Source organism: Rutidosis leptorrhynchoides, chromosome 10 (genome assembly GCF_046630445.1).
Source record: "Rutidosis leptorrhynchoides isolate AG116_Rl617_1_P2 chromosome 10, CSIRO_AGI_Rlap_v1, whole genome shotgun sequence".
NCBI classification, from domain to species: Eukaryota; Viridiplantae; Streptophyta; class Magnoliopsida; order Asterales; family Asteraceae; genus Rutidosis; species Rutidosis leptorrhynchoides.
The window spans coordinates 128,903,604-128,917,041 of NC_092342.1; positions in this window are offsets into that span (position 1 = coordinate 128,903,604).

Consider the following 13,438-nt stretch of genomic DNA (forward strand, 5'->3'; position numbering starts at 1 on the left):
CCAGCAATCTCACACCATGCGACTCGCATGATTTTGTGCTTCTGGCCATGCGAGTCGCATGGCCACCCTGGATTCAGCCAACTACTTTGTTTTCTTCTTGCCGACGTAATATAATAATAATAATATATATAATATATAATTATATATAATTATATATATATTATATTATATTCTTGTGCATAGTAGACTAGATATTTTTGGTCCGTTGCGTCGGGCGTTTCTTCTTGGCTCAGGTCCCGGTTCCGGATTTTCGGACGTCCTCGCGTATTATTTTAAATTGCGTACTTTGCGTCTTGTAACTTGTACTCTTGTCATTTTGAGACGTTCCTCATCAATATTTTGAACCTTTTTAATTGTATCTTGTACTTTTTAGCTCTTTGGACCTTTTTGTCTTCAATTCGTCGAATCTGTCTTTTGTCTTCACCTTTTATTATTTAAACGAATATCTCTTGTAAATAGAACAATTGCAACTAAAAGCTTGTCTTTCTTGAGGAATAATGCTATGAAATATATGTTCGTTTTTAGCATTATCAGAAATCCAGCAAAAACTCTCTCAAGAATCACCTTAATAACCATCATATTAAGATCAAACAAGAACACTACAAGATACTACTTTCATTTCAAGTCTATATTCTAAGTTTACTTCCAATCTTTCAATCCAACTTCACCACTCTTTAGGATCAAGAGTTATACTTCCTTTCCAGTAGCTTTATCCAAGTAATTTGAGGTAGTAACCTTATTCATAATCTTATTCAATTCATATTTATATAGCTACCTTATTTTGAGTTATAAATTATAACAACAAGAACATAGTTTGAATGATTTCAAACTTGTTCGCAAACTAAATAGATCCTTCTAACTTAACTTTTAAAACACTTCAAGACCTGTAATATATCATAATGATATGCTAACTTAACAAGATACAACTTGATTTTACAAAGAACACCTTAAAACTGAATCTACGTCGTCAGAGTGCAACCGGGGGCTGCTTTGGGTTGGATAATTAAAAACCATCTTAAACTTTGAATTGGAAGTTTATATTCTGGAAAAATGATATTTCTTATGAATATGTTAACATATAAAAATCTCATGGTTTAACTCAAAGTGTAAGTATTTTAAAAATGATCATTTAGATGTTGTTTTTATGATGGAAATGATCACTTTCATAAGATTCACCCAAGTTTGACCTATAACCTGTGATTTCGAATGTAAACCAAGGTATTTACCGTTCATATTCATAAATAATGACTCGATCCAAGAAAGTGGCAAGTTGAATCAACAAAAACGGAGTTGTATTGAAGAAACTACGACTAAAACAAAATCGGGTATCCGAAGCTAGTTTAGCTACGAAAATATTTTGACTAAAACCAAACTAATCATATCGTGGCTAATTAACATGATATTTTATATATATTTACTCATGTTTTGATTTTACATATTTCAGGACCACCCGTAAACAACACGAGAAGATTAATTATAAGACCTCATGATTGTACGCAACACGTCATTTGACAACACGGTACTTTATGTACGCAACACGTCATTTGACAACACGGTACCATGGGTCGAGATTAATTCCGATCAATACGAATATGATGGGGTCTTTATTTATTTTATTGAGCAACTAATTGTGGACCACTAACATCGGACTGCTAACTACGGACTAATAGATATTAAAAGTATTATAAGTATATATGTAACGATTATTTGAAAAGAAAATATGTTGATATATTATATATATGGTTAGGTTCGTGATATCTATCGGAGACCAAGTCGTGTTAAATATCTTCAAGGCAAAAGTGAGTATATAGTCCCATTTTTAAACTCTAAATATTTCGGGATGAGAATACATGCATTTTATGATTTACGTTATGGACACAAGTGATTAAAAATATATATTCTACGTTGAGTTGTACCACTGGCATACTTCCCTGTAACTTGGTAACTACTATTTACATGCGGTATTGTAAACGCGAATCCTGTTGATAGATCTATCGGGCCTGACAACCCCAATCGGACTGGACGACCAGTATTCAACGGTTGCACAGTACATCGTTTCGGTGACTACACTTGGTACGGTGTAGTGAGATTTCATAATAAAGGGAATATGCGACGTTGATTAAATGTTAAGTATGGTTATCAAGTGCTCAACCACTTAGAATATTTTTATTAAAATGTTTATGTATATTAAATCTTGTGGTCTATATTTATAACGCTGCTAGCATTAAACCTATATCTCACCAACTTTATGTTGATGTTTTAAGCATGTTTATTCTCAGGTGATAATTAAAAGCTTCCACTGCATTATGCTGAATTTAAGCAGGATTTGGAATATGCATATTTGTGTCAAAAATAAAACTGCATATCGGAAGATTTGTAATGTGAAATATGTTGAAAATTGTATTGTTATTATCAAATAAAGTTTGTAAAACTAAGATTATCGCTAAACGATAATCATTATTATGCTGTTTGAACCTTTGATTATAATAAAGGTTATGGTTTGTATTATAAAAACGTATGCAGATTTTGAAAAATGTCACATATAGAGGTCAATACCTCGCAATGACACCAATGAGTACGTGACGTTTATATTCGATATGAACGGGACGCTTCAGGTGGTATCAGAGCGTTGGTCTTAGAGAACTAGAAAATTTGCATTAGTGTGTCTTATCGAGTTTGTTATGATGCATTAGTGAGTCTGGACTTTGACCGTGTTTGATTTCGAAAACTATTGCTTATCCTTGTTGGTTAAAAATTAATATGTAAATATTATGTGGTACTAACGTGCTAGTTGTTGTGTGATAGATGTCTGGCTTAGAACTTGTTATCACATTCAGCGACTCCGAACCAGAATCCTCAGATAGTGTTCCAGTCATTAACCTATCCGATGATGAAAACGACACCTTTGGGGAAGACTCACAATTTACGGATGAATCAATTGAAGAGGAACCGGAAAGTGATCCTGAGGAGGAAGAAATACAGGAAATTATGAAAGACAAGTTCGAACAAGGAAAGAAACGAAAGGCTACTGAATTGGAAAATCCAAATCCCTAGTTTAGTGAGGATGTTATGGCACCAACTCCACCAGACACTTCCACCCCTATTCCCGCTATTCCTATTAATTCTATCCCAGCATCCAGTTCTTCGGCCCCTCAGCCAAAACCTATGGAGACAGCTAGGATTAGCGTTAAGCGATTCCCTGAACACAAACGTTTTGGGTTAAATGATGCGCTGTTGTTTTAAACCATGGGATCATATAACATTTTGTATAATATTACTAGTGTGGTTTGCTTAATGTTTGATGTAAGATAAGCATATGTAAAATAGTGAAGTGTGAAATGCAATAATTTTCCATGGTTGAGTATTATTTGGGTGGTAGTAATTGATTTCCGTACTAAGCTATTAAGTATGAACTTTAACGGGTAGGTACTACCCTAGGTATAATTATAAAACGCTAATAAGAAGAAAAGGCTTTTATAATAGTAACTTATTCATATTATTAATAAGCTATGATGTACTGTAAATACACACTACATCTATAATATTCCATGTGAATAATTATTTTCTTTTCATTCTTATAGAAGAAAATGGCGCGATTGAACCGAATGACGGAACAAGAAATCGAGGAACTCATCAATCAGCGAGTGAACAACAGAATGTTATGGGTCGAGGCTGCAAGAGGTGCTGCAGTTAACCCAAATCCTCGTGTGGGATGCACCTACAAAACTTTTCAAGGTTGCAAGCCCTCATCATTCAGTGGAACAGAAGGACCGGTCGGTTTAACCCGGTGGATCGAAAAGATTGAGTCTGTGTTTAAAATCAGTGGTTGTATTGAGAAGGACATGACCAAGTATGCATCGTGCACCTTACAAGATAGTGCACTCACGTGGTGGAAAAACTATGTGAAGGCCGTAGGAGGAGATGTAGCTTATGATACTCCATGGGAAGAATTCAAAATAATGTTAATCAACGAGTATTGTCCAAGGAACGAGGTTAGGAAATTGGAAGCTGAACTACGAAGTCTGAAAGTTGTTGGTACTGAACTCACTAACTACAATCAGTGATTCATGGAATTAGCTTTTCTATCTCCCGAATTGGTACCAACCGAAGAACGGAAGATAGAACTGTACAAAGATGGTTTGCCTAAAAATGTCAAGGCAAATGTTACAGCATCGAAACCCAAGACTATTCACGAAGCCATCACTATGGCAAATGAGTTAATGGACCAGATTATTCTGGATAAGAACACCGATGTCAAGACATCGGGAAGCAAAAGAAAGTGGGAAGGTAATCATCAACAATCTAATAAGAAACAAGAAACCACGCAAGGTGCGGGTAGTGGTTCAAGCTCAGGTTACAAGGGACGAAATCCTTTATGTAACAGATGCCACAAACATCACTCTGGTTATTGTAATGTGGTATGCAACAATTGTAATCGAAGGGGTCATCATACTGAAGATTGTAGGGTTCCCGCTACAATTACAAATGACACCAAGACTCCTGCCACCAATGCAAATAGAACTGCCTTGGCCACTGTTACTTGTTATGGGTGTAGGAAACAGGGTCATTATAAGAGCCAGTGCCCGAATCCAGAGAAGAATAACGGATCTGCACGTGGAAGAGCATTTATTATTAATGCTAGAGAGGCGTGTGAAGACCCGGAGCTTGTTACAGGTACGTTTACCATTAATAACTTATCAGCATCTATTATATTTTATACTGGTGCCGATAGAAGTTATATGTGTAGAGACTTTTACGCTAAATTGAATTGTTCATCATTACCTCTAGATGCTAAGTACATGATTGAGTTAGCTAATGGTAAACTAATTAAAGCCGATAAAATTTTCCGTGATTGTAAAATAAATCTAGTCGGAGAAACATTTAAAATTGATTTGATACCCATAGAATTAGGAAGTTTTGATGTAATAGTCGGCATGGACTGGATGTCCAAAATAGGAGCTGAAGTTGTGTGTGACAAGAAGGCAATTCGCATTCTTCGAAAGGATAAAATGCCAGTAATGATTTATGGAGAGAAGAATAACTCAAAGTTAAAACTCATTATTTGTTTGAAAGCTCAAAAGTGTTTGAAGAAAGGGTGCTATGCTATCCTAGCACATGTTAATAAAGTGGAAACGAAAGAAAAATAGAAGTGCATCAACGATGTGCCTGTGGCAAGAGATTTTCCTGAAGTCTTTCCGGAAAAGTTGCCGGGATTACCTCCATTAAGATCTGTATAATTTCAAATAGATCTAGTACCAGGAGCTGCACCAGTGGCTCGTGCTCCATACAGACTTGCACCATCTGAGATGAAAGAGTTACAAATCCAGTTACAAGAATTACTAGACCGTGGTTTCATTCGACCGAGCACTTCACCATGGGGAACTCCGATTTTATTCGTCAAGAAGAAAGATGGATCCTTCCGAATGTGTATAGATTACCGTGAATTAAATAAGTTAACTATCAAGAATCGGTATCCACTACTGAGAATTGACGACTTATTTGATCAACTGCAAGGATCATGTGTTTACTCGAAAATTGACCTAAGATCGGGCTATCATCAACTACGCGTCAAAGAAGAAGATATTCCGAAAACTGCTTTCCGGACACGCTACGGTCATTACGAATTTTTGGTCATGCCATTTGGATTGACGAATGCGCCAGCTGTATTCATGGACCTCATGAATCGAGTTTTTAGTCCGTATTTAGATAAGTTTGTTATCATTTTTATTGACTATATTCTCATCTATTCCAAAAATGAGCAAGAGCATGAGCAGCATTTAAGGTTGGTATTAGAATTGTTAAGAAAAGAACAGTTATACGCCAAATTTTCTAAGTGTGCATTTTGGTTGAAAGAAGTGCAATTTCTTGGTCACGTTGTTAGTAGCAAAGGAATTCAGGTTGATCCAGCTAAAATTGAGGCCATTGAAAAATGGAAGACTCCTAAGACACCAACACAAATACGTCAATTTTTGGGTTTAGCCGGTTATTATAGAAGGTTTATTCAAGATTTTTCCCGAATAGCTAAACCATTAACAGCGTTAACGCAAAAAGGGAAGAAGTATGAATGGACTTCTGAGCAGGAGAGTGCATTTCAATTACTGAAGAAGAAGTTGACTACAGCGCCTATTTTATCGTTACCTGAAGGGAACGATGATTTTGAGATATATTGTGATGCTTCGCGACAAGGTTTTGGTTGCGTCCTTATGCAACGAAAGAAAGTTATTGCATACGCATCCCGACAATTGAAGATTCATGAGCGAAATTATACGACGCATGATCTAGAACTGGGAGCAGTCGTGTTTGCATTGAAAATATGGAGACACTACCTATATGGGGTTAAATGCACTGTGTTTACCGATCATAAAAGATTTCAACATATTTTCGATCAGAAACAGCTGAACATGAGGCAACGTAGGTGGGTCGAACTGATAAACGACTATGATTGTGAGATTCGCTATCATCCCGGGAAAGCGAATGTAGTGGCCGACGCTCTAAGTAGAAAGGAACGAGAGCCAATTCGAGTACGAGCAATGAACATAAAAATTCGCATGAATCTCAACTCACAAATCAAAGAGGCTCAACGAGAAGCTCTTACTAAAGAAAACATAGGAATTGAAATAATGAAGAAGTATGAGAAGCAACTCGTTATACGGGAAGATGGAATTCGATATTTTGCAAAACATATTTGGGTACCAAAGTTGGGTGGATTAAGGAAGTTGATATTGAGCGAGGCACATAAGACAAGATATTCGATACATCCTGGAGTTAGAAAGATGTATCAAGATCTTAAGACGCATTATTGGTGGTCTAATTTAAAGACAGGCGTTGCAACATATGTCGGGGAATGTTTAACTTGTTCCAAAGTCAAAGCAGAACACCAGAAGCCGTCAGGGTTACTTCAATAACCAGAAATCCCAGAATGGAAGTGGGACGGTATTACCATGGATTTTATCACGAAATTACCCAAGACTGTATGGGGTTATGACACCATTTGGGTAATAGTTGATCGTCTCACCAAATCTGCACATTTCTTGCCTATAAAAGAAATGAATAGAATGGAGAAACTATTACGATTATACATAAAGGAAATTGTTTCAAGGCATGGAATACCTATTTCCATTATATCCGATCGTGATAGTAGATTTACATCAAAGTTCTGGCAATCACTACAGGAGGCCCTGGGAACTCGTTTGGATATGAGCACCGCATATCATCCGCAAACTGACGGGCAGAGTGAAATAACAATTCAGACTCTTGAAGACATGCTCAGGGCATGTGTGATCGATTTTGGAAATGGATGGGATAAATATCTACCATTAGCAGAATTCTCGTATAATAATAGTTATCATGCAAGCATTAAAGCTGCACCATTCGAAGCACTGTATGAAAGGAAGTGTAGATCCCCTATCTGTTGGAATGAAGTAGGAGATTGACGATTAACTGGTCCCGAAATCATACACGAAACTACTGAGAAGATAGTACAAATCAAGGAGAGATTTAAAACAGCCCGTAGTCGCCAAAAGAGCTACGCCGATGTTCGAAGGAAACCATTAGAGTTCCAGATCGGTGACATCGTTATGCTAAAGGTCTCACCTTGGAAAGGTGTAATACGTTTCGGCAAAAGGGGTAAATTGAACCCAATGTATGTAGGCCCGTTCAAGATCATCGAACGCATTGGACCGGTAGCTTATCGACTCGAGTTACCACAACAACTCGCCGGCGTACATAATACGTTTCACATTTCAAACCTTAAGAAGTGTCTTGCAAAGGAAGACCTCACCATTCCTCTCGAATAAATCCAAGTCGACGAGAAACTACAATTCATAGAAGAACCAGTCGAAATCATGGACCGTGAAGTTAAACAGCTCAAGCAGAGCAACATATCAATCGTTAAGGTTTGTTGGAATGCTCGAAGGGGTCCCGAGTTTACTTGGGAACGAGAGGATCAGATGAAACAAAAATACCCACATTTGTTTCCCGAGAACGCAAAATAGGTACAACTTTAAAATTTCGGGACGAAATTTATTTAACGGGTAGGTACTGTAACGACCCTGATTTTTCCGATCGTTTTAATACATATAAGATTAATATTTACATAAATTAAACATTACCAACATGATAAGTAATCCAAATTATTGAGTCTTGTGTTTTTGAAAAGAGTTTTACACAATGTTTGACCGTCCAATTTGACCGATGATATCACGAACTATATAACATACGATAATTATACGTTTGTGTATATATATGTATTTATATATATTTACCATGATCTAAGGATGGTTTAACATCTCATTGTGTACTAATAATAATAAGTTATAAGTATACTTTGAGACTACTCACTTAAGCTTTCAAAACGATAACTATACGTAACGTTATTTGATATATATACCTTTAATCTATAATGCTTATACAAGTATCGTATAAATATGTATTTAATCACTTTTAAAATGCTTATTACATAAAACAATATAAGTATATTCACAAAAGATAGTCATATTTGAATTCTAGTTCCGTTTCCTAAAAATTTCTACACGTACACCTAGGGTATATGTACCCGTATCATACCCAGCTTCTATACGTATTTACTATTGGTATATACACATCACAATCACTTTATTAGCAGCCATGAGTCAGCAAATTTTGGATCTTAGCATGCATGATTAATCAATTTGGCATATTACAAGACTTTTACACAATATTACAAACTTATACATCATTTCACCACCATTTATACTCCATTCCATTTTCATTTTTACTACACATTTTCTCTAGCTAAAAACATGTACTTGTAAGCTTCATTCACCTCTAAGAAATCCAGCAAAAACTCTCTCAAGAATCACCTTAATAACCATCATATTAAGATCAAACAAGAACACTACAAGATACTACTTTCATTTCAAGTCTATATTCTAAGTTTACTTCCATTCTTTCAATCCAACTTCACCACTCTTTAGGATCAAGAGTTATACTTCCTTTCCAGTAGCTTTATCCAAGTAATTTGAGGTAGTAACCTTATTCATAATCTTATTCGATTCATATTTTTATAGCTACCTTATTTTGAGTTATAAATTATAACAACAAGAACATAGTTTGAATGATTTCAAACTTGTTCGCAAACTAAATAGATCCTTCTAACTTGACTTTTAAAACACTTCAAGACCTGTAATATATCATAATGATATGCTAACTTAATAAGATACAACTTGATTTTACAAAGAACACCTTAAAACTGAATCTACGTCGTCGGAGTGCAACCGGGGGCTGCTTTGGGTTGGATAATTAAAAACCATCTTAAACTTTGAATTGGAAGTTTATATTCTGGAAAAATGATATTTATTATGAATATGTTAATATATAAAAATCTCATGGTTTAACTCAAAGTGTAAGTATTTTTAAAAATGATCATTTAGATGTTGTTTTTATGATGGAAATGATCACTTTCATAAGATTCACCCAAGTTTGACATATAACCTATGATTTCGAATGTAAACTAAGGTATTTACAGTTCATGTTCATAAATAATGACTCGATCCAAGAAAGTAGCAAGTTGAATCAATAAAAACGGAGTTGTATTGAAGAAACTACGACTAAAACAAAATCGGGTATCCGAAGCTAGTTTAGCTACGAAAATATTTTGACTAAAACTAAACTAATCATATCGTGGCTAATTAACATGATATTTTATATATATTTACTCATGATTTGATTTTATATATTTCAGGACCACCCGTAAACAACACGAGAAGATTAATTATAAGACCTCATGATTGTACGCAACACGTCATTTGACAACACGGTACTTTATGTACGCAACACGTCATTTGACAACACGGTACCATGGATCGAGATTAATTTCGATCAATACGAATACGATGGGGTCTTTATTTATTTTATTGAGCAACTAATTGTGGACCACTAACATCGGACTGCTAACTACGGACTAATAGATATTAAAAGTATTATAAGTATATATGTAACGATTATTTGAAAAGAAAATATGTTGATATATTATATATATGGTTAGGTTCGTGATATCTATCGGAGACCAAGTCGTGTTAAATATCTTCAAGGAAAAAGTGAGTATATAGTCCCATTTTTAAACTCTAAATATTTCGGGATGAGAGTACATGCATTTTATGATTTACATTATGGACACAAGTGATTAAAAATATATATTCTACGTTGAGTTGTACCACTGGCATACTTCCCTGAAACTTGGTAACTACTATTTACATGCGGTATTGTAAACGTGAATCCTGTTGATAGATCTATCGGGCCTGACAACCCCAACCGGACTGGACAACCAGTATTCAACGGTTGCACAGTACTTCGTTTCGGTGACTACACTTGGTACGGTGTAGTGAGATTTCATAATAAAGGGAATATGCGACATTGATTAAATGTTAAGTATGGTTATCAAGTGCTCAACCACTTAGAATATTTTTATTAAAACGTTTATGTATATTAAATCTCGTGGTCTATATTTATAATGTTGCTAGCATTAAACCTATATCTCACAAACTTTATGTTGACGTTTTAAGCATGTTTATTCTCAGGTGATAATTAAAAGCTTCCGCTGCATTATTCCGAATTTAAGCAGGATTTAGAATATGCATATTTGTGTCAAAAATAAAACTGCATATCGGAAGATTTGTAATGTGAAATATGTTGGAAATCGTATTGTTATTATCAAATGTAAAGTTTGTAAAACTAAGATTATCGCTAAACGATAATCATTATTATGCTGTTAGAACCTTTAATTATAATAAAGGTTATGGTTTGTATTATAAAAACGTATGCAGATTTTGAAAAATGTCACATATAGAGGTCAATACCTCGCAATGACACTAATGAGTACGTGACGTTTATATTCGATATGAACGGGACGCTTCAAAGTTGGATTACATAAATATAATTCAGACGGTATAACCGACCATATATAACTTAAATAACATAAAAATAAATGTTAGTGAAGTTAATAAAAGTTAGATTACATAAATATAATTCAGGCGGTATAACCGACCATATATAACTTAAATAACATAAATGTAACATCCTGTTTCCCCGTACACGTCTAAAGGTACATACTTAATCATTAGTACATTTATAACTCGTTAGTTTATGTGGAAATGTATAGATATGTGTGTAGATATGTGTATATACGTAGATATGCTTGACAATATGCGCATATACAAGTTTATACATGAGTTTTGATAGCGTTAAGTCTTGTGAGACTATTGTTGAGGGTTAGGCGAATATATGAAGCGGGAATGGAGTGTACAATTAAATAAAAATAAAAATTTGGTTAAGATGGTCGAGCTGTTCAGGTGCAGCTTTAAGCCGCGCCGCGACAAAGTGGTCCGCGTGCAGCATAGCAAGCAAACCTGGATCAGAGAATGAGTTATGAAGGGTCTGTTTTCCCTTTATACGTCGTGCCGCGACTAATGAGCCGCGCCGCGGCAGTCCTGCTGGACAGATTCCGGACTTTGCTCTTTTTAAGGGATTTCAAGGGGCAAATTGGTAATTTAACGTGTAGATCTGATGGGAGCATTAAATCTCCACCACTTGTTCATTTAATTCATTTCCTTTTTCTATTTTCTTTCATTTTCTCTCCCAAAACTTAAAACCCATTTGAATTAAAAGTGAGATTTGAGAGTAAAGGATTGAGGGTTGATCTTTGGAGCAAGAATTAAAGTTGTTCCTTGTGTCTCTAGCTACACGTTGATAGTCTCGGTAAGTTCTAACTTTATGTTTTAAGTTTTAATTGGTTAATGGCTAGGGTTTTGGTTACTAGAGACTTGTATGACCCATTTGAGGGTAAAATGGGTGAATTTGAGTTATGTTGTTGTAATGAAACCCTAATGGCCACAAACTAGGGTTTTGGTCTTGTGATTTGAGTTTGTAAGTGTCAAATGGTATTGCTAGTCACTAATACACTTTTAGATTTATGAAAGAAGTGTTATTGGGTAAGTTTGACTTGATTGTGAGGCTAAGTAATTAAAATGGATCAAAATGTACTAGTTGACCTAGTTTGGGTGAAATGGGTATGAATTACCCTAAGTTTGTGTTAGTTGAGGTTAGAAGACTTTAATTCACTAGCTTTAGTGGTTAAAGTCGGGTCTTGGCCATTTAAGGGCGGTTTTGGTGTGGTTGAGTCATTTAATGCGAATTGAGTCATTAAATGCTCAAGTATTGTGTAATGTGGTTAATTCCACTAGTGTGTAATTGAATGTGTACTTATTTAAATAGGTACTTTACTTTGAAGTCTTCGGAAGCATTAAATCACCACCGAGGTGTTAAGGTGAGTGAATAAATATACTTGTACGTATATGATGTGTTTATTTGTACGTAAGGATATGTGTTGTCCTAGTTAGTGATATATGTGTTGTACACTAACGATTTATGAACGGATATGTGTTGTCCAAATTGGTGATATATGCGTTGTACACTAACGATTTATGAACGGATATGTGTTGTCCAAATTGGTGATATATGCGTTGTACACTAACGATCTTATGAACGGATATGTGTTGTCCAAGGGTTGGTGATATATGTGTTGTACACTAACGGTTGTTATGAACACCGATGGGAAATTTGAGTACCATTCCTTTTACTATTGGTTAACCATGGTTGTGTGAGTTTGGCCTTAGCATAATTAATATTGAACTATATGCTATTGGTGTTGCTAGCTTCTTGTAAATTGTGGATAGTAGTTTATGCATGTTGTTTGCATGTTCGTCGTATTGCCTGCGTAAGTGGTTGCAAATAAGTAGGTTATATATGTACATGTATAATTATTGCATTCACTAAGCATTAGCTTACCCCTTTCGTTGTTTATCTTTTTAGATGCAGGTGTGGATAAGGGCAAAGGGGTTATCGGGCATTAGGTGTCCTTTGATGATGTTTTGTTGGAGCTTTTGGAAGTTGGCCTAGCGTTTTGGGTAGTTTAGTCCCAAACCATGCTCGATGTGTTGTTTGGTTTAAAACTATCATTTTTGTATTGGTCAAACTTGTATCTCATTCGTTGATGGCCTTTGTGCCTTTTGTAAACACTAAAACTTGTTGTATGTTCCAATGAACGTGTGGAATGGTTACATATTTAATTGGCGCGTAAATGTGTATTATTTAAAAAAAAAAATTTATCGTATGGAATACGGGTTGGGTTGTTTCAAGTGGTATCAGAGCATGGTCTAAGGGATTTAGGCGACTTGAGATAGATGCCTAGACTTAGACTTTATTGTGTGTACGCTTTATGCGGGGCTTGTAGGACTTCGGCTCGGATCGGGGAATTGTTAGTGCATAGGTTTATGTGAGCTAACCTTGTGCTATTTGTTTTGTGATGTATTTGAAATCCATCAAGCGAGATAGACGTTGTACTAGCAAGTCAATGCAAGATGCTCGCGTAGCAATGACTAGCTACCATTGTTACGGGTGCAAA